This window comes from Lissotriton vulgaris, chromosome 11 (genome assembly GCF_964263255.1).
Source record: "Lissotriton vulgaris chromosome 11, aLisVul1.2, whole genome shotgun sequence".
Taxonomy (NCBI): Eukaryota; Metazoa; Chordata; class Amphibia; order Caudata; family Salamandridae; genus Lissotriton; species Lissotriton vulgaris.
This window is the reverse complement of record NC_141699.1, coordinates 781,555,718-781,578,420: the sequence shown is the minus strand read 5'-3', so window position 1 is coordinate 781,578,420 and position 22,703 is coordinate 781,555,718.

Below are 22,703 nucleotides of genomic sequence, written 5' to 3'. Positions count from 1 at the left end.
CCCACATCGTCAGCTCAGCTGAGATCTGTGGGTGCGACGAGACCTCGAGGGACCGGCCATCATCCAAACCTGCACGCTTTCTTAAACCAGCACGACCACTGAAGGAATCCTCTGGTGAGTGCTCCGGATTCCGAGAAGCCCCGACCCTGAGCAGCTTCAGCACCGAAGTGCAGCCTCCCAGCATCTCCACGATCTGCGTGGGGCCCTTCTGCTTCGCTGTTCAGCACGTTGTCTGATCACTAGCCGCTGGCTTGTGACTCTTTTGACGACAACCGACAACCAACACTGCTGGTCTGGTTGCTCCAGACTGGCCTTTGCTCCCTTCTGCGAGAGGAGCACCCCGGACCCTCCTGGTCCACTCAAGATGCCATTTTAGGCCCACCACGTGGCCCTGAAATCTGCCAAGGCTTGTTGCCCCAATCCTGGGCCCAGCGACGCCGACAGCATCAATCTTCGTGGGACAGCTCGCACCGCCACCCTGGTCGCCGACAACGCCTCCTGGTCCGTGAGACTGCAGAGCCTAGCGTCGCCCACTCACCTAGTCGAGGTGACGGATCATCCGATGCCCTCCTGGTACCCTCTGACTACTGGCTAGTAGTACGAACTTGGTCCCCTCTGCTTTCAGGTGTCATCCATCTCTGATCCAGGCTTGGATCGCTACGAACTATCTACACTGGTCGCCGGCCAGCAACTCCTTCCTTCCGGCTCCTGGCTCGTCAGCGAAGACCCCCCGACGCCTGTAAGACTTGTGCAGCCGCAGCCCTTGTGGCTAGGTAACTTCGGCATTTCGGTGCCCGCATAGCCTCCTTACTTAAGGGTCCCGAGTCCCTCGCTTCCGACTTGCCTTATCGGGTCCGCCCGAGACCACTAAACTTTCCGTGCCCTCGGGCACTTGTATTGATCGTGCTTTTGAAGTATTTTCCTAAGAGTTTTGTTCTGTGCTTAGTACCCTGTCCTCATAAAGAGTACAGGGCTGTTGTGATTCTAATAAATATACTGTTTATTTTCATAACACTTGTGTGGTGTCCTTTCCCTTGGTGTTCAAGGGGTATGTGATGGTATAACAGCTGGCTTAACACGCCCTCTAGAGTTTAGCCCGAAGACTGCTCGTATCCACGCTACTAGGATAGCTGGTCTAAGGTTGACTTACAACCAATCACCATAAGTGTCGTTTGGACCGATGCATAGTGGTCGCTAGAATAGTGAACACTGCATATCGGGCCAACTTCTCACATTCCCCAACCGGAGCATGTAGTGGTGACAGATGCATCCCTCCTGGGATGGGGGGTCACATGGGAGAGAGGGAGATCAGAGGCCTCTGGTCTCCGGCGGAGTCCTGGCTCCACATCAACCTTCTGGAGCTGCTGGCGATCGACTTGCACTGAAAGCATTTCTTCCCTCTGTCCGGGGAAGTGTAGTGCAGGTGTTCACGGACAACACCACTGCCATGTGGTACTGCAGCAAACAGGACGGGGTGGGGTCGTGGATCCTTTGTCAGGAGGCTCTACAACTCTGGACATGGCTGGAACACCAGGGCGTCACCCTGGTGGTTCAACACCTGGCAGGTTCCCTGAGCGCCAGGGCGGACGAACTCAGCCGCCGGTGCATTATGGATCACAAATGGCGTCTGAACTCGGACGTGGCGCAAGGCCCCTTTCGGCAGTGGGGAGAGCCTTGGTTAGATCTATTCGCCACCGAAGAGAACGCGCAATGTCATCAGTTTTGCGCGTTGGAATTTCACCACCCCCTTTTGTACTGCTTTTTGGCCGCCATAAGTGTGGCAGGGTATGCTCAGATGTGAGTCCCTTGCTCACTTTGCCACTGGATTCAAGCAAGCCGGGCTGAAGACGGCTGGAATGCCAGAAACCGGTCCTCAGTAGCTTGTTTCCGGTCCAGGGAAGACATGGCTTGGCAGTTCGGGCTTGACTGTTCCCATGAGGCACAGGGTCAGACTGATTTGCATATAGCCATGTCTAAACTGGGGTGGCAGAGTGGGCTAAAGAACGGTGATGGATTAAACCCAGATCTTTTGACTGGGTGTGAGGGTTTGATTGATTCAGATGCTCCGTCCATCACCACCCCCTTTTGTACCGGAATTTCCAAGGCGGCGCTCGCTCGGAGACGCTGTTCATCGCGAGTGGAGCTGCGGTCTGTTGTACACCTTTCCGTTTATACCACTTCTGCCCAGAGTGCTGAAGAAGATCAGGCGTGACTGGGCCCAAGTCATCCTTGTGGCTCCGGACTGGGCACGACAATACTGGTATCCCAAGCTACTCAGCATGTCAGTCGATCCTCCGATTCATCTGCCTCTTCAGGAGGACATTCTGTCGCAGCAGCAGGGGATGGTCCTCCACTCGAACCTGTCCAGCCTCCACCTCCATGCGTGGAGATTGAGCGGCGGCAGTTGAAGCCATTTGACTTGCCTCCTGAAGTATGTGATGTGATTCTGGAAGCCAGGCGTCCCTCCACAAAATCGGTATACGCCTGCAGGTGGAACAAATTCATGGCATGGTGCACAGCAAAGGCTGTGGATCCTCTCTCTGCCCCCCTTTCAGAGGTTCTCCTCTTCCTTCTTTCGCTTGCCCAGCAGGGCTCTACTCCGGGCACTCTTAAGGACTACCTCTCTGCCATTTCTGTCTTCTTGAGGCTTCCTGATCAGCCTTCTCTTTTTAAGTCCCCTATCGTTAGTAGATTCATGAAGGGCATCACGCACATGTTCCCTCCTGTTCCTTTCGTGATGCCTCAGTGGGACTTGAACCTTGTTCCTACATTTCTGATGTGCGCTCCTTTCGAGCCACTTCACAATTGCCCTCTTCGTCTTCTTACTCTTAAGACTGCCTTCCTGGTAGCCATCACCTCTGCCAGGAGAGTGAGTGAGCTCCAGGCTCTTTCTTCTAAGCCTCCTTTCCTTTCCGTCCATCCGGACAAAGTTGTGTTGAAAACACGTCCTTCTTTCCTGCCCAAGGTGGTTACAGCCTTTCACATCGGGCAGTCCATCACCTTGCCCACCTTCTTTCCGCCTCCACATCCTTCCAAGGAGGAAGAGAGGCTCCACCGTCTGGACCCAAAATGTGCGCTCTCCTTCTACCTTGATCGCACATGCTAGTTCCGAGTGGACGACCAGCTCTCTGTTGGTTACGTGGGCGCGAAGAACGGACGGGCGGTGCACAAACGGACCATCTCTGTTGTGCATCAAGGTCTGTTACTGGTTGGCTAAAAAGGAGCCCCCTGTTGGGCTGAGGGCCCATTCCACTCGGGCCACGGTGGCTACTACTGCCCTGGGTCGGGGAGTCCCCTTGCAAGTCATCTGTCAGGCAGCTACGTGGGCCTCGCTGCACACGTTTGCTAGACACTACTGCCTGGACAGCTAAGTCCGGAGAGATGGCTTTTTCGGCTGTTCCTTTCTTCAGGACTTTCTGGTGTGAACTTGGTCCGCAGACCCACCACCGGGGTTGGTATTGCTGGGGTATCTATTCTAAGGTAAGGAATCTAACACTAACCTGTTTCTTTCACATGCACAAGTTACTTACCTTCGTTAACGATATTTCTGTAAGAAACAGTAGTTAGTGTTAGATTCCTTACCGCCCCACCCATCCTCCCCGTTCTGCGGACCGAGACCTAGGGTTAAGGTATTTCCCTTTGAGGGCCCTAGTTTTATGGCAAGAACAGAGAGGTACCCTTTTAGTAAGCCAAGGGAAATGGGGTTATTCAACCTAAGTAAGAGAAGGGGTTCCCTTAAGGCACAACTAGATACAGCTTTAAAATAACGAACCTTATGACGTGACAAATACATACAACCAAAATATAGGAAAAGTAAAAAATTCATTTATTTTGAATACATTAAAAAAGACAATTAATAGGGATAGCTGAACTAAATAACTAAACTAAAACAAAAGTAAAATTGAAACAGTACATATACTTGCGACCTGCACAATTACTAGCAGACAGAACAGTTACAACATACAATTGTTGGATACAAATTTGTATATTCTTGCTCCGATCTGATAACACCAGAGTTGTATCGCTACCACCTCAGCGTATCTATTATGGTGTTGGAGACTTGAATTATACAGTTTGAGTGCGTCGACGCGTTTCGGTGATGTCTCTTTATTATGATCACCTTTATCAAGACATGTAATTTATCTGCCAGAACCAGGGGGTGTGTATAGTCGCCCTAGAAGTGAATATCATGCAAATAATCAACATCCATTTTAATGCAGTGGACTTGTTGCATTACTATAGTTAATATGTAGAAAAATCACAACATATTCACAATTCATTGTCTACCATTATCACTGTTCTTGTGTTGATAGCATGAGAAATCATAGAATAAAGAGGTAAATCTGTCTATTTTCTAAAGTTACATGTGCACTTTTCCAAAGAATTATTTTTGGAAGCAATTTTCTGATAATGGATCATTAATTTTCATATTGTCGCTCAAAATTGGGCCACATGGTTTATCAACATTGGGAATTTATAAACAACAATATCGTGAGCTTTCCCAATATACCTTGAACTAAAACAACAATAAGTACGGCTATTTATTCAAAAAACATTTTTAAAAACCATTCCTAGGTAACACAATTGTACGTCATAGATTCTACACAGGACAGTTTTTCTAAAGACATAGGTAGGGGGCACAGGGGGCCAAAGTTCAAACTACTCTTAACCCAAAGGTGGAAAGGGGCAGTGTCCCGGATGGATTGTACCAAGGAACACCCAAGATTCAGAGATAGACGTGTGGAATAGTCTTTTAAAATTCAGCTTACCCTAGGATAATATTGACAGTCACTTGTAGGGATCAATTCCTGTTTCCTGATTGGAGCATAGGCTTCAGTTGTCGCCTCATTAAAAATGCTGCTGCTGGTAGTATATTCTGTGGTGTCAGGAAGTGTTACATTAATGCATGTATTGTATGGTACTAGATTGTTAGAGATGATAGAAAAAGTTTGGGTTCAATGCCTACCTGTTCTGAATAAGTACGATCTTTGTTATCCCCCCTGAACATCAGTAACCAAAGTTAAATTGGTTATGCTGTAGACCATTGAATGTATCTGCAATCAGGCCACAATTGCCTGGAATATGGGACAAAGAAGAAAAATCAAGGGATAAGGGTTTAGCTAGCGAGTTATAATGTTGCGCTAAGTAAAGCTATAACGTATAGTGTGAAAAATTACCATGTGCGGATATCACGAAATCCCAACTTCTAACAGGTTATGTCGCAGGAAGTTGCTGATGGGAAAGGATTCTCAATTAGGCTTCTCGGAGATTACCTTAAAATCAATTTGAGATGTGTTATAGCGGATTTATTGCCCTAAGTTAATCTCTAGGTGCTCTAATCGGCTTGAATAAGTAAGTTAAATATAGCTTACCTAATGGGACGGTATATGATTCCACAGTCCCTTTGGCTCCCTTCTATGGCCAAATAAAACGAGAGGCTACCTGCAGACGAGTAAAGACAGGCTATCAAAATAGAACTATATCGGGTCTAGGATGTACCTACAGTCTCTATTTGTATCCTTGCAGAATATTATCACTCTCCTTTTCTGTAGCAGTTCCTTTCAAACGTGCATCACTGAAGGGTAAGAAGCGAGGGACAGTCTCGGTCTCTGAGTCAGCAATATTCTCCTGGACCCACCGGTCATAAGGGAGGGGTAACGGGACTCTTTTACAATGGGTGCCGTGCACCCAGTTTTTCTTGCCGTGGACACGTACTGCAGAGCGGGTAGCCAGCAACACCTGAAAGGGTCCGGACCAGCGAGGCTGCTCGTTCTTTGTTCGTTGAAAGTTTCGCACCAGGACCCAGGTTCAATTGCGTGGCCTGGATCATTAGACGCTGGCAGAGAGGAACTGTGGACCTGTTGGTGTAAAACACGCAATTTAGTTGTAAATTCGTGCAAATAGTCAAGCAGTACAGGGTGCTCTATCTCGCTGAGCTTCTTGGGTCTTGGCACTCCCCATATGTTGGCCGGGCGGCCAAACACGATTTCGTGGGGGCTAAGTCCCAGTCTAGAATGGACAGTCATTCTGGTAGATAGGAGTGCCAAAGGCAGGGCATCAGGCCATTTAAGACCTGTGCTGGCTTGAATCTTGGCTAATTTCAGTTTTAGGGTGCCATTGTAGCATTCTACTAATCCAGCTGATTGGGGGTGATTTGCAGCGTGAAACTTTTGGTGTATGCCTAGACTCTCACAGACTCTCTTCATCACTCGTCCCACGAATTCACTCCCATTATCACTCCAGACCATTCTAGGCATACCAAACCTGGGGAAGAATTCCTTGACAAGGGCTTTAGCTGTGGACAAGGCAGTATTGTCCTTAAGGGGGTACGCTTCCACCCACCGGGAGAAGGCACAAACAACAACAAGGACGTATTTCAGATTGTTGCACCTTTCCATGTGGATGAAATCTAGCTGCAAAACCTCGAACGGATACGTTGGAGGCGCAAAATGACCAGCTGGAGTTGGGGTTCCCCTACCAGGATTCTACTTCAGACACACTATACAGTTCTTGACTACATTCTCTGCACATTTTGGGATGCCACTATTCTGCCATACTGGAGCCAACAACTTACAGATCCCTTTCACACTGATGTGAGCCATTCCATGAGCCATTGTCACCACTGCAAGCACATACGCATTGGGTAGCAGCCATCTCTGATGCTCTGACAATTCTACCCAGCAACCATTCGCATCCAATCTTCCCTTGCTTTCTCTCCATTCATTCACCTCTTTCTCAGTGGCCTCGGATTGTATAGACTTCACACTCTCAATCGTGTCTTCACACATACCCACATCACAAATCCATCTCGCGGGACCTGCAACATACATTCGACTCACCACGTTCCTTGCAGTCTCTTTCGCAACTTCGTCTGCAAATGCATTCCCACAACCAACATCATCCTGAATCTTTTTGTGTGCACTGCACTTCACAATCACAACTTGTAGTGGCAATGTCAGTGACTCGAGGAGCTCATTTACTAGCTGACCATGTTGGGTTTTCGTGCCATGCGTTGTCAAGAACCCACGTTCACGCCACAATCGCCCAAAACTGTGAGCCACGCCAAAGGCGTATTGGCTGTCTGTGAACACATTCACTCGTTTTCCTTTTGCCAACACACATGCTCTTGTAAGTGCAATTAACTCAGCTGCTTGTGCAGAATTGTGTGGGATATGTGCAGTTTCTACAATCGTGTGCAACGTTGTCACAGCATATGCTGCAGTTGTATCTTTGGCAACTTGAAACATGAACCATCAACCCATAAAGCATCATTACATTCAGGAAGGGGAGTGTCCTGTAAGTCTACTCTCCCTTTTGTCTCTTCTTCTGTCCTAAAACAGCAATCATGTCTTTCGACCTCATCTGTCTCTGCTGGAATGGGCAATAACGTGGCTGGGTTGAGTGTATCACACCTCTTTATGTGTATGTGACTCGCTAACAGTGTCAGCTCATAACTTGACAATCGAGCACTAGTTAAGTGCTGTGTCTTTGTTCTGTTTAGCAAAATGTCTACTGCATGTGGGACCATAACGATCAGAGTGTTATTCATTACTAATCCAGCAGACTGTCGAATACAGACAGCTGCTGCAGCAGTGGCCCTCAAGCAACTTGGCAATGCCTTGGCTACAGGATCTAAAGTTGCTGAAAAGTACGCGCAAGGACGCTGTTTGTCCCCAAAGGATTGTGTCAGGACTGATAATGCGCAACCTTCCTACTCATGCACATATAATGTGAAAGGCTTACTGTAGTCAGGGGTACCCAACACAGGAGCTGAACACAACGCCTCACGCAACTCGTGAAAGCTTTTCTGACAATCTTCAGACCATGGAATGGGTTTCGGTGTATCCTTGCAAGTTAATGCCACCAAAGGTTTTGCCAGCAATGAGAAATTTGGTATCCATTGCCTGCAATATGATGTAATGCCCAAGAACTCACGCACTTCTCTCTGTGTCCTTGGGACACCCAATTTTGCAATTGCCTGTATTCTCTCTGGGGTCAGTCTCCTTCCCTCCTTCGATAAGATGTGACCTAAGTAGGTCACTTCTTGTCGACAAAATTGCAATTTTGAAAGAGAGACTTTGTGCTTCACGTCACATAAATGACGCAACAATGACAATGTGGCTTGCTTGCAAATCTCCTCAGTATCTGCAGCGACTAGCAAATCGTCTACATACTGAATGAGTCGCACCATCGGGTAGGACAATCGTGTCAAGTTGTGATTTCAGAGCTTGACTGAATATAGATGGGCTTTCACAGTAGCCCTGAGGAGCGCGTTTGAAGCGGAAGCTTCGCCCTCCTAAATTGAAACCAAAAATGTCTCTGCTCTCCTCAGCAATCGGGATGCTGAAGAAAGCGTTCTTCAGGTCAATCACCGAGAACCAAGTGGCTGAAGCTGGGACCATTGTTAATAGCGCAGTGATATCGGGAACTACTGGAAACTGTGGCACAACAATCTTGTTCACTTCTCTAAGATCAATCACGAATCTATAGACAGGTGGCTGTGAAGGATCAGTACGCTTTAAAACAGGCAAAACAGGACTGTTACAAACGTTGCCTGTTGTCTCTTCAATGACATCTTTCTCAATCAGATCGTAAATGATAGCTAACAATGCTTTTTCACCTTCGCTAGAGATCTTGTATTGGGGAATACGTGGCAACCTAACATTGGCTTTCAATGTTATGACATATGGCGCTATCTCCAGAATACCCACATCATTAGAACCAGTAGCCCAAAGTATATCTGGAAGTGATGACAATTCTGTTGGAATATTCTCTCTTGACAAATACATTGGAGAAACCACTTTCTTACCTAGGGTAAGTTGTACTCCCGAAGGAGAACAGTACAAAGTCGCATATAATCTCTTTAACAGATCCAATCCCAACAAATTTTCACCACAACCTGTTGTAAGAATGAGGGGTGCTTCCAATTCACATGGCCCAACAGAAAGTGACATAGGACTAGAAATCGGGTTCCTAACCGGGGCGCCAGAAAAACCTACTGAAACATTCATTTCGCCAGACAAAGGTGCGCCAGGAAGTTTTGAGTGCATAATAGAACTTTTTGTAGCACCAGTATCCAGCAGAAAGGGTTCTGACACACCTGATATAATCACCTCAACATAAGGTCCATTCTGATCTACTGGAACTGAAACAACTCCCTCTCTTTGTCCATGGCTGTCCTAGCAATTATTACCCTCATTCTCGTTTTCTGAATAGTAGTCATCAGCATAGTACTGAGCTGTCCTAGAAGACGCATTATTCTGTTGATCAAAGCTGTTCATGGAATTTTGAGGCGGAAAAGAAGTAGCATTCTGGGGGAAGTTTCCACGACCCCTACCCCTAGGAGCCTGTTGAACACCTCGCCCTCTTGCTCCAGAAATACCATTTAAACGTCGCAATAAAGCTGGACAACTATTCTTGAAATGACCCTCTTCCTTCCAATACGCACACTGATTCGGACCATGGGGTAAACGCTGTTGAGAAGACTCGTTTCTTTGCGAGTTTCTCGAATACTGCTGTGGTTGCTGATAATCTTGCTGATTATTATTACGAGGTGGATAAGCTTGCTGGAGAAGGACTTTAGTCTATTTTCATAGTACTGGGCTGTGGCTAAAATCTGCGCTGACGTGGAAACAGCCCAAGCACTCTCTGAATCTTTCAATTTATTACACAGTTCAGGAAGCAGACTATGTACAAACTTGTCAACAAACAATCTTTGGCCACCCTCAGTAGCCATATCCTGACCACTATGATCGACGAAAGTCTCTTCAAATCTTGTGAAAAAGTCAGACACATTCTCATCTTTCTTTTGCTTGCACGCAGATAACTTGTCCCAATTAACATGCAATTCAGGCATTAAAGTCTTCATATACGTGATAATCCTACCAGGAAGTTCAGCTACTAAAGGCTCAGGCTTAGAGCCACCAACTTGTCTAGCATCAGCAGCAGTGATATGAGCCCATGTGTCACCTAATTCTTGGTCATGATCTGTATGACGAATCTTACTCCATAAAGGCTGTGGGACAACATTTCCAAACAACATGTCTACATCCGCTAAATTCATTATACATGAGCTGGCAGTCTGTGATAACTCCTTATAATACCCTGCTGGATTTTTGCGAGGATCAGGCAATGTCTGTTTTAGCGCTAAAACTTCAGATCTTTTCCATGGAACGTGTACCCATACACGCTGGAAATGCGGCGGAATGGCTGGATTCGCATTCGCATCACCTTCCCTCCAAACTGGAGGAACCTCTCTCAAGGGATACTGTTGCGCCTTTTTCCTACCTGGCATGTCATCCTCATACAATGACCTAGAATTGTTCCCCTTACTCCTGTAAGATAACAACATATCTATTGCTCGTTCAACATCGGCACCTACAATCATGCCTTCATAGAACTTGAAACGCATACGGAATAATTCCTTCATGTTGCGTTCTGGATCATTTGCCTTCAAATCTTCGCAGAGATATACACACATCTCTTCGAATACATATCTCTGTGTGGGTGCTTCCCACTGACGGAAGACTTCCATAACAGACTCAACATCATACTTTACAGTATCAGTAACCCATTTACGTGCTAACTCATTCAGCACTTCTCTTTCCTGATAATCAGGCAGTCGACTTCGTAACTGTCTACGTCCTGTATTAGGGGTCGTCTTAGGCGACCCAAAGAAAGGTGAGAAAAGACCAGTGACAGTGTTTGTCACTCTCTGTCGAACAGAAGGAGAAGCAGGTGGAAAGGCAGAAACGTCAGAAAAGCCAGGCTGATGGAAAGCAGAAGTCGAGGCAATAGCAGAAGAAGTATCAGGAGAAATAGTTGGAGCAGTAGGCAAAGTTGTAGGAAAAGCAGATGGAGTATGTAGCAAAGGCGGCGGCCCTTGAGAGGGCTGCACCGGAGGAGTAGAAACCAGCTGAAGAGGAGCTGGTGCTTGTGTAAGAACTGGAGTTCGTGCACCGTGGCGCGGTATAACAAAGCGCTGCGGGGGTGTAGTAGCATTTTGAGCATAGGGAGTGGCGAACTCAGTAAGTGGGACATTAGAGGATCCTTCTCAGATGTCCCTTTTGATCCTTGTCCTTCACGTGGCAACATTGGGTAGCATTTATCTACTGCTAACTTCTTGCTTCTAAGCATTTGTTCACTCTCCTGCTCTTCCTCATTATCCCAGTATGCAATGGCAGCTTGTACCATTGACATACCTCTTTTATTTTTCTTTGCTAATTTAATCTCTTTCTGTTTGGCTTCTTTGCGCCATAAGCGAAAAGAGTCGAACATCGCCGGCCGGGCTTTCTTCTTGAACAGTTTGACCTCAAGATTATCTAAAATTTCTGTGTCAAAGCTACCATATTGGGGCCATTTTAAAACACCATCTTTTCTGGTGTATTTTATCCACACTTCATTATATGTGATAGGGCCTACTCCGTGCTTCACATAGAGTTCATAACGGGAGTCCTTACTACAACCAAGACAAAACAAGTTTCCAAGTCTGCTAAGACCAGGCATCTTCGCTCACTAGTCTAGCTTCAAACTTCAAAGGATTATCGAATACGATATTCTCGTGAATACACGAGTCCCTCGGCTTTGGCGCTTGCAAGTTCCAAATCAAAGCGTATCACAAGGATACCAAAACTAAGAACAAAACTAAGGACTGGGAGACGCTACACTTATACTTAACTGAAGTATTGATGATCGATGACGTCACTAGAAGACTCGTTTATCGTTTCGCTCTACCAAGTATCGATGGGTCCAAAACAGGGCGATAGTCAGGGCAGCAGTCCTTCGTAGCCGTCAGGACGCGGGGAACCTCGCAGCAAAGACCTTCGGAACCACGTCGACATACAGGGGTCGCTGAAGTGGCTGGCCGTCCTCTGGAATTTTCACACGAAGCTCCTCATGAACATCTGGCTTGGACCGACACCGCTTCATACCGCCCCGAGTTGGGTGCCAAACTGAGGTACCGGGTTTTTAGGAACCCGGTGGTGCCAGGGGAAAACACCCAGAGACCTCTTGAGTTCTTCCTGTTCTGGACCACAGAAACACAGAGTCTTCTAGGTGATGTCAAGGATTGAGTTTTATTGGCTGCAACCAAGTAACAAGCGTCCTAGAAGTACAACAGCACGGGATGTATATTCTCAGGAGACTGTTCGTTTTTACAGAACCAGCCTTGTCCTTTTATACAAAAATATTAGCTGCTGGCAAGAATTCTTTACTTTACAGTATGGTCATATACATATTTCCAAAACAATGAAAAAGCGAAGTCATGATGGCAAACCCACATTTCGTATGTCCAGTTCGTGATGGATTACCCAGCCAGGCCCAGAATTCCCATCAGATATCGATGAAACCCCAATAAAATCGGGCACCTCCTCATCGTAAAACTAGTCATAAACAAGAAACAGGGAAAGGTGTGTGTATGATAGAGCATGGTTTGTATGCAGCGAACGGTTTATGACATGTTGTGCCTTGATGCTATCTTACTCGGCCACCTGGCGAGGAACCGCCCGAACAGGTTTGGCTGGAGGCAGTGGAGGCAGCTCGGCCAGGTCATGGGGAAGTCAGCTAAGGTGGACGTGCCCTTTCAGATCAAATTCGGCCTGGATCAATTGACTATGTAAGGGCAATCCACAAGATGGATGCCGCTCTCAAAATGGAACCCAAGGTTTCAACACAGTAAGTGCGATTTAGGGGTGTTCCCGTCACTCAATCGTGACGCAAATGCACAGGCATAATGGCCTGATCATTACCGGTCTGCCGATACCAAATTCGTCATGGCATGATGATATTTTCTGACACGAGTGTTGGGCTTCTCTATATTATAAAGCAGGGTCCAAACTTTTCAGAACCACAAAACGGAAATCAAAATCGTAAGAAGTTAAACACCAGCGGGATGCACAAAGTGAAGCTTGATGTCATAAGGAAGATGACTTTGCGTTGTGCAGTAAAATGCGATATAGAAATCACCGAAAACTGTGCGGAATAGTAATCACCGAAGAAGCTGTGTTACCAAAAGCTGCGAAATAGAATTAGTGCGGTGGCAGAGATACATAGGGCCAGATGTAGGTAGCCCTTTACCCTATCGGAATCGGCCGAAAATACCGATTTTCGGCCGTTTCCGATCGGTAAAGGGCTATGGAGATGTAGGGGCACATATTCGTTAATTTTACCGAATCGTTATTATTACCGAATCGGTAAATTTACCGATTCGGTAATATTTACCGATTCGGTAAAATTACCGAAAATGCAATGTGGGTAGCCAATTTTCCATTGGCACATGCCTTTCAGAATCGGTATTTTACCATGGAATACAAATCCATTGTAAAATACCGATTCCTGTGTACATGCACATCTGTGCATGTACACATGTGCCATGTGACAGACAGACGTGCCCTTAGGGCATGTCTGTGTGCCACATTGCACACATGCCCGTTTTGGGGGTGCTAGAGGGTGTCAAAGTGACACCCCCTGCACCCTTGACAAATTCGGTATTTACCGATTCAGTAAATACCGAATCGGTATTTGAATTGAATCCTATGGGCTTCAAGGCCCATAGGATTCAATAGCAAATACCGATTCGGTATTTACCGAATCGGTAAATACCGAATTTGTAAGGAATCAGTAAAAAATCCAGATGTTGGTACCTACATCCCATTTACCGATTTTGAAATACCGAATCGGTAAAATTCGATATTTCAAAATCCGTAAATGGTATTTACCTACATCTGGCCCCTAGTCACTTACCAAATGTGCCAGGTTTAAACGAAAAAGTCGCGGGTGGAAAACGCCATCGGAAAGAAGCGAAAGTAACAAGTGATGCTGGGCATGCGTCTGATTTCTTCTAGCGTGTGAGGTAGAAAACGGACTAACTCCGTAGGGAAGTAATAGAAAAAGAAAAAGGGGCAAGAAGTGAAAGGAACATGGGGAAAGGCGTGATCGCGATGTATGTGAATAAGATGGCTGAAAAAATAAATGGTAGAAATGGGTTGTGCAAGAGTAGTGTTAAAGTTAAAAAACAAATATGAAAGTACGAACGAAAAATGTGAAAGTGAGAAAAAATGGGAATAAAAAGGATGATGTAAAGGTGAAATAATATGAAGAAGAGAAATGTAGAGGTAATATATGAAAGAGCAAAAGTTGCAGTGGAAATATAGAATAAGAAAAAACTGTGGAGTGAAGAATGGTGAAGCGGAAGATGCACAGAATAAATTCAATACAAAATTAAGGTACATTGAGTATGCAGGCACAAAATACTGAAAAACCAACAGTGGATGGTAAATCAAGTACATAATACGAGTTAAAGGAAGCTGCTAAATTCCAGACGTTTGTTGAGTCCTTTCGGTACAGTGGTTTCGAGTTTGAAAATCCAAAACAGTTCGCGTTGAAGCAAGAATTTTTTGGGGTCAATTCCCTCAGGTTTCTCAACAACCTCTAAAATGAGGAAGCAAATTTGGCTGTTGTTGTGATTTTGCTGGGTAAAGTGAGCGGACACACAAGATTTTAAGTTTTTGTTTCTTATGTTGCTCCTGTGTTCGTTGAGTCTGGTTTTTATTTTGCGCTCAGTTTTCCCTACGCAGGGTAATCCGCAGGGACACTTCAAAAGGTACACCACATTCATGCTGTCAAATGTCGCATTTGTTTTAAGTGAAATTAGTTTACCAGAACTGGGATGGTTTATGCTGTTTCATGGGATGATGTTGTGACAATTCTGACAATTGTGACAGGTAATGGTTCCTTTATACATGGTAGATTCGATGGTACGTGATTTTATTAGTGACCGTAGATTCTTAGAACGTTGGTAAGCGAAAATAGGCCCTTCGTTAAACAAATTGTTGAAATCAGGTTCCAATTGGAGTATTTGCCAGTGAGTTTTGATACTTTTTTGATTAGGTGGCTTTTGGTTGAGAATTTAGAGACAAATACATTGGGTTGTATGTTGGAGCTTTTTTTGGATTTAGATTTCAATAATGTAGAACGGTCAATGGAGGTCACTCTTGTGTAGGCTGATGAAATAATTTGTTTCGGGTAACTTCTTTCTGAAAATTTGTTCATGATGATGGTACTGTCCTGTGCAAATGAATGCTCGGTAGAGGCAATTCTTTTGGCTCGTAGCAATTGTGAGTAAGGCAGGTGTTTTTGTAGACTGGGTTGGTGGAAGCTTGAGTAGTGAAGGTAATTGTTCCGGTCTGTGGGTTTTGTGTATATGGATGTTTCAAGTTTGTCGTCTTTAATAGTGATGTTTACATGCAAGAAAGCTATGTTGGTGAGTTTGAAATGGTGAGTGAATTGGATTCTTTCATTGACGCTGTTGAGGTGGCTGATGGCAAATGTGAGTTGTTGTCCCGTACCAGTCCATATTAGAAAAATATCGTCAATGTAACGATGGTAGATTTTGAGGTGGTTTTTCCAATGTGGTACAGTCAGTATATGTTCAGTTTCAAAGTCCTGCATGAAGAGGTTTGCGTATGATGGGGCAGCACAATTGCCCATGGCTACACCAGAGAGTTGAATGAAAAATTTATTTTGATATTTGAAATAGCTGTGTAACAGGGTGAATTCAATGAGTTCCATGAGAAAAACCTGTAGTTCATGTGGTTTGTTAGTTTTAAGTAATGCCGCTTCTACTGCCTGGATGCCAAGGTTGTGGGGAATGGAAGTATACAGTGAGTTCACATCTATGGTGCAGAGCAGAACTGGTGTTTGAGGATCAATGATGATAGTGATGAGTTTGGATAGGAAATCTGTGGTATCTTGGAGATAACTGACCATTTGTTTTACTGAAGGCTGTAGATGTAGGTCAATGTAGGTGCCAATGGGTTCGTGAATAGAATTACATGTGCTGACAATCAGTCTGAATTGAGGTTTGATCGGATCTTTGTGGATTTTCGGAATCATGTAAAGGTATGGAATGTTAGGATGAGATTTGATGAGATAACTACGATCTTTAGTGGTGATGGTTCCTGATGATACTGCTTTATCAACGAGGGTCTGGAGGAGGGCAGCATACTCTTTGGTGGGATCTGAGTTTATTTCCATGTAGGTCTTGGCCTCTGCCAAATGATTGTTCACACTGTCAAGATAAAATTGGGTGTCCGTAATTACCAAAGAGCCACCCTTATCAGCAGGGCAGATCATGATGTCACTGTTGATAGCTAGTTGGTTCAAGGCAATTTTTTCGTGTCTTGTTAGATTTTGTTTGTGTCGTACTGTGGTTTGACGAATGTTATCGAGATCCTTGTGCACTAGAGCTTCGAATATATCCAAAGTTTTGTGGCTCACAGGAGCCAAGAAAGTGGGGGAGATGCGTCGGTTCCGTGAACCAGGGGAAATGATGCGTTGTGCCTCAATTCTTGCGCAGAGTAGGGGATGCTTCGTGATCCATACCGGTGCTGAGGTGATGCGTAGATTCTCGACCTTTGGGCCCGTTGCGATATGCAAGATGGCGCCTTGATGTGATGCGATGATCCGGTTGCGATGCGAGAAGATGGCGCCCTTGATGCGACGACGATGCATAGACGCCCTGGCAGCCTTGCGATGACTCTCTACTTTGGAGCCGCAACAGGCCCTGCTATTAATAAAACAAACAAGGGGACCCAATGGGTACGAGTAGGACCTTGGGTAGTTACTTATTTCAAAAGACAGTGGTCCTAAGCATAGGAGAGTTGGTTAAGGAATTAATTATAGACTTCAGTCAGTACTATAAAGATAATTCACATACCCAGCCGGGCATGGAATATTTATTTAGATTGATATTCAATTATTCAGACAATAGAAAGCACATACGATTTACAGAGTGGTACAAGCATGTACCCAACAAGGGGAAAAGAAATTGTGGAGAAAAGAGTAGAAAGTGAGAAAAATATATCAGGCAATAACTTTGGAGCCGATAGGGGCTTGCATCTTTTTACATAGTATTGCAAGCTCAATCAAACAGTGACCACAAACAATAAACACAATGGTCAAATTGTAGCACTGTATATGAAAGTCGACGTTTCGATCCCAGCTCCTACATACAAGGGATCATCATCATGACTAATCAATATAATTGCCTGTGTAGTAACATTTAAGCCTTGAACAGACTCTGTAAATCGTATGTGCTTTCTATTGTCTGAATAATTGAATATCAATCTAAATAAATATTCCATGCCCAGCTGGGTATTTGAATTATCTTTATAGAAACAGGCCCTGCGACATGCTTCTCCAGTGATGAGATGGTGACTCTCTTGATGGCGTCACGCTTCTCCGGTGATGCGTACCCTGTAGGGAAATGGACCACCTCAACAACTTTGGATTCTCACCCCTCATCTGCATCAGCAATCTGAGGGGCCTGTGGTCGGTCTGAACCAGGAAGTGAGTCCCAAACAAGTATGGTCTCAACTTCTTCAGTGCCCAGACCACAACAAATACCTCACTCTCAATTGCACTCCACCTCTGTTCCCGTGGAAGTAAACTCCTACTGATCAAGGCTACAGGTTGATCTAGGCCCTCTTCATTAATCTTTGATAGAACAGCCCCCACACCATGCTCTGAAGCTCTGTCTGAACAATGAATTCTAATGAGAAGTTGGGCGCCTGAAGCACAGGTGTTGTGCACATTGCAGTCTTCAGGGCGTCAAAAGCCTTCTGACAGGTGTCAGTCCAGTTGACTTTCTTAGGCTGCTTCCTGGAAGTCAGCTCAGTCAAGGGTGCAACAATGTTGCCATAGCCCTTGAAAAACCTCCTGTAGTACCCCGTGAGTCCTAAAAAGGCTCTCACCTGTGTCTGAGTCTTTGGGATTTCCCATGCCAGGATGGTATCAATCTTGGATTGCAGGGACGCCACCTGACCGCTCCCTACCTGGTGACCCAAGTACACCACGGAACCCTGCCCGATCTGGCACTTACTCACCTTGATCGTGAGGTCTGCCTTGCGCAGTGCCATCAACACTTCTCAGAGGTGGTGCAGATGTTCTTCCCAACTGGCGCTGAACACTGCAATGTCATCCAGGTAGGCAGCACTGAAATCCTCCAGTCCAGCCAACACCTGGTTGACCAACCTCTGAAAGGTGGCAGGGGCATTCTTCAAAGGGCATAACCCGGAATTGGTAGTGCCCATATGGTGTGGAGAATGCTGACCTCTCTTTTGCCCCATCATTCAAGGCGATCTACCAGTACCCAGACGTTAAATCAAACGTGTTGAGGTACCGTGCAGCCCCTAACTGATCAATGAGCTCATCAGCTCTGGGGATGGGGTGTGCATCAGTCCTGGTGACTGAGTTGAGCCCTCTGTAGTCCACGCAGAACCGGAGTTCAGGTGTGGCACCGGGCGGTGCAGCCTTTTGGACTAAAACTACTGGGCTGGCCCAAGGACTGCTAGAGGAGTCAATTACCCCTAAGGCAAACATTTTGGAGACTTCCTCCATAATGTAAGCCCTGACCTTGTCAGTCCCTCTGTAAGCCTTGTGCTTAACAGGAGGACTGTCCCCAGTGTCCACATCAGTGACACACCACTCTGTGATACCAGGGATCAAGGAAAATAGTTCAGAGAATTGCCACAACAGTTGGCGATAATCTTGCTGCTGATCAGGGGTCAGTGTGGCAGAGAGGCTGACACCATCCACTGACACATCTTGCTCTGTTGCAGACAGGAGGTCAGGAAGAGGCTCTGTCTTCTCCTCCTTTCCATCATCTGTCGCTAGGAGCATGCCCACTTCAGACATTTCTAAGTGGGGCTTCAGGCAGTTGACATGCAGGACCCTCAAAGGGTTCCTGCGAGACTGTAAGTTCACCAGTTAGGTGACATCACTCTTGTGCTCCACCACCTCAAATGGGCCGGGCCACCTGCCCTGGAGCGCACAAGGTTCTACAGGGGCCATGACCCAAACTTTCTGTCCAGGCTGAAGCTCAATCAGAGTGGCATTCTGCTTGTACCACTGCTTCATCTCTTCCTGGCTGACTTCCAGATTCGCATGAGCGGGATCTCTGAATCGCCCAGTCTGGTTCCTGAAGGCCAGTATGTAACTGTATACATCCTGGGGAGGTTTCCTGTGAGATTGCTCCCAGCCTTCCTTGACCAGACTCAAAGGTCCTCTTGCCGGGTGACCATATAACAGTTCAAAGGGGCTGAACCCTAGAGACATTTGTGGCACCTCACGGTAAGCAAACAGAAGGCATGGCAAGAGGACGTCCCACTTACGCCTCATTGGTTCATCAAGACCCATGATCATGGGTCCAGTTGAATCTTTCAACCAGCCCATTACCTTGTGGGTGATAAGGAGTGGTGCACTTGTAGGTAACACACACTCCTTCCACAGAGACTTCATATAATTGGAAATGAAGTTTGTACCTCGGTCAGACACCACCTCTCTGGGGAACCCCACAAGGGAGAAAATCCCCATCAGTGCACATCCCACCATGGGGGTCATAACTGTCCTGAGTGGCATGGCTTCCGGGTACCGGATAGCATGGTCCGCCGGGATGGCTTCTCGGACCCCGGTTCCATCCTTCCTTCCATATTTACGGTGGCCATTGCTGTTATCCCGGAGCAGAGGAAGGAAAAACAGCATTGTAGTTCATACCACCCAATATTGCTACTGAATGTGGATATCAAGTTCTTTGAGCATACTTGCGGCAAGGCTGTGCCCCCAGATGCTGGGTATTATCGACCCCTACCAGGTGGGGTTTATGCATCAAAGACAATGCAGTGATCATGCATATGTATCCTGCACCTAATAGATAAGGCCAGCCATTTAGATGTCGAGACCCTGTTGCTCAAGGTTGATGCAGTGAAGACGTTTGCCCCTGAGCACTGGCAGTACCTGGAGCAGTCTCTCTCCCATTTTGGACTGGGTGATTGTTTCCGGGTTTCGGTCACGAGCTGTTACAGCTCACCCACGAAGACAGTCCAGGTTAATGGCATCACAGCACTGTCCTTCCCCATCACCAGAGGCACCAGGCAGTGGTGTCCCCTTGTTGCCCCTGCTGTTTGCCCTTTACATGGAGCCCATGGCCCAGCAGATCAGAGACAATCTGTTAATTACAGGAATTGCCTTGGGGGGGGACAACACACAATCAGCCTATAAGCTGATAATGTCTTAGTCTCTCTAGTCAACCCCAGCACTGCCCTCCCAGCATTCTTAGACACAGATTTTGGTGCAAGTGAAAACACATGGCACATGAAATATGAAATGAGCCCTAGTCAAATGCTTTTTAAAAGGGGCTCTTTTGGTGCATTCAAAGTGAAAGACATGAAATTAGGCCTGGTCAAAATGCTTTCAGTTAGAAATGCTTGTGCTGAATTAACATGTGTTTTTGCATTCGGCTCTGCATTGGGATTCCGTATCAACAACAAAAAATTGCAGGCTCTCCCCCTATCAATACCTCGTAATCAGTTTCCCACCTTTAGGACCAATTCCTGATACAGTGGGCTCACAGTTCGATCTTGATCTGGTGATCCAGCTTACTAACACGATCACCCAAACTGTTACCATTAACTACAAACTCTACTTTGTCAAATCAGGGAAGACTTAAAAAACTGGAAACGCCACTGCCTCTCTTGGCTCGGGCGTATCGCCGTCCATAAAATGATTGTCTTGCCGACGGTACTATACCCCTTCGAGACTATACCGTTCACCCCCGAAAGGGATGATCACCGCACTGTAGAAGGAATTAAATCAATTTGTGTGTTTGTGTGTCCGACCTTGAATGCACAGGGAGCTGAGTTATCTATCTTGGAGGGGTGGGGGGGGGGGGTGGTTTGGGCTACCCAATCTACAGTATTACTTTAAAGGAGTGCAGTTGCGCTACCTCCTGGAGTGGAGCGGAGACCAATTGGAGAAGCATTGGCTGTTCCAGGATAGGGTGATAGCCGGACTTCCCTTGTGGAAAGTACCCTACCTCAAGAAAACACACAGGTAAAAGAGCTTGCAGTCATAGAGGTTTGGAATCAGGGATGGCTCATCAGATTATGGTATATTTTACGGATGAAGAGGTTGGCTTCCTCCCTCGTCATCTCTAGGATCTCATTTGGGGAGATATTGTGCCCATTTCTTACTCTCCTATCCACAAAATCCCAGGCGCTCATTTGCTCCAAATATCTGTGCATTTTCCGTTTAACGGACACCCCGTAATCTCACTTTCAAAGTTGTGAATGTAATTCTGGCAGCCAGGTGTGCCTATACTAAGACTAGCTGTGAAGGATGCTGGGAGAGGTCTGTTGTTTGGTGGTGTTCTGTGCACATCCTACCTTTACATGCCAAGTTGCCAGATGTCCTTTTTTCCTTATCTCTAGCCCAGCCAGTCAGTTAAAGGTTATTTATCAGCCTTCCTGTATTTCTATGGTTGCCTGATCAGCCTTCTTTGTTTAGGTCACCTGTTAGGATGGTGTTTTTTTAAAGGGCTGTTCCATGTGTTCCGAACAAAATCCCTGTAGATGCCCCAGAGGGACCTCAATATGTTTCTTACATCCTTGATGTGCACTTCATGCAAGCCTATGCACAGCTCCTACCTGGGATTGCTCACACTGATGACTGTGTTCCCCTTAAGCTCATCATGTGAGTTAGCTGCAACTACTTTCTGTCTAGCAACCGTATACCACCTTCTTCCCGGACAAATTTGAGCTAAGCACCAAGACTGTGGTCTTCCCAAAAGTTGTAATGCTTTTCCACATTGGGCAGTCTAGTACCCTGCCAGATATCTTCACTCTGCCTCATCTGTCAAGGAGGAAGAGAGACTCCAGTGCCTAGACCGGAGTCTGTGTTTCTACTTGATCACACCAAAAATCCCCAGTAAGACAATAAGCTCTAAGAAGGGAAGAACTGTGCTGCAACAAACCATCTACAGATGGATTGTTCTTTGTAAAAAGATCTGCTGTGGTCTGGCCAAGAAACAGCCTCCAGGAGGCCTGCATGTTCATTCCACTAAAACCACAGCTTCTACCATAGTGTGCAGTGCCTGTTTTGGACATCTGCCAAGCTGCCACTTGGGTGTCAGTTCATGATGCACTAGGGCTTGGATAGCCAGGTCCGGTGGAAGGCACTTTGCACATTCAGTCCTGCAGGAGTTTGTACCTTCAGTAACGCTCTTTCGGGTGGATATTCTATTTAACTGCATATTTATCACAGCTCACCTACCTCCCCATGCTGTCGAGTGGGCCTCTTATCACCCTAATAAAGTCCTAAGTTAGATTTTGACACACCATCTCCTGCAGTTTGTTGGAAGTTCTCTGTAGGAAGGTAGGATCCTTGTAGCATGGTTACTCCCAGGTTTTGCCTGTTGCCAGTGAGTTTTCAACTAGTGTGACTGGGATCCTGCTAATCAGGACCCCAGTCACTGTGCTTTTCCCCTACATTTTACCATGGTAAGTACTTCTGTAACTCCACAATTGGATACTTGTGTACCCCTATTAGTCTCTAGTATATGGTACTAAGGTACCCAATGCATAGGTACACCAGGGGTCTCCCATGGGCTGCAGCATGTATTGTGCCACTCATGAGAGACCACTCAAACTGTGACTATAGGAGAGCCATTGCAGCCTTTGTAAGTTGGTGCTAGCATCACTTACAACAGATATAGGTTTCCTTATATGCGAGGTCACTACACTTAAAACCTATAAGACACCCATAAGGCAGGTCTTTCAATCCTGAAGGCAGGGTGCTGGGTTATAAGTGTGAATGTGCCCCTGCATGAGCAGGACCCCCCTACAAACCCTGGAGTTGATTCTCCAGGCTTG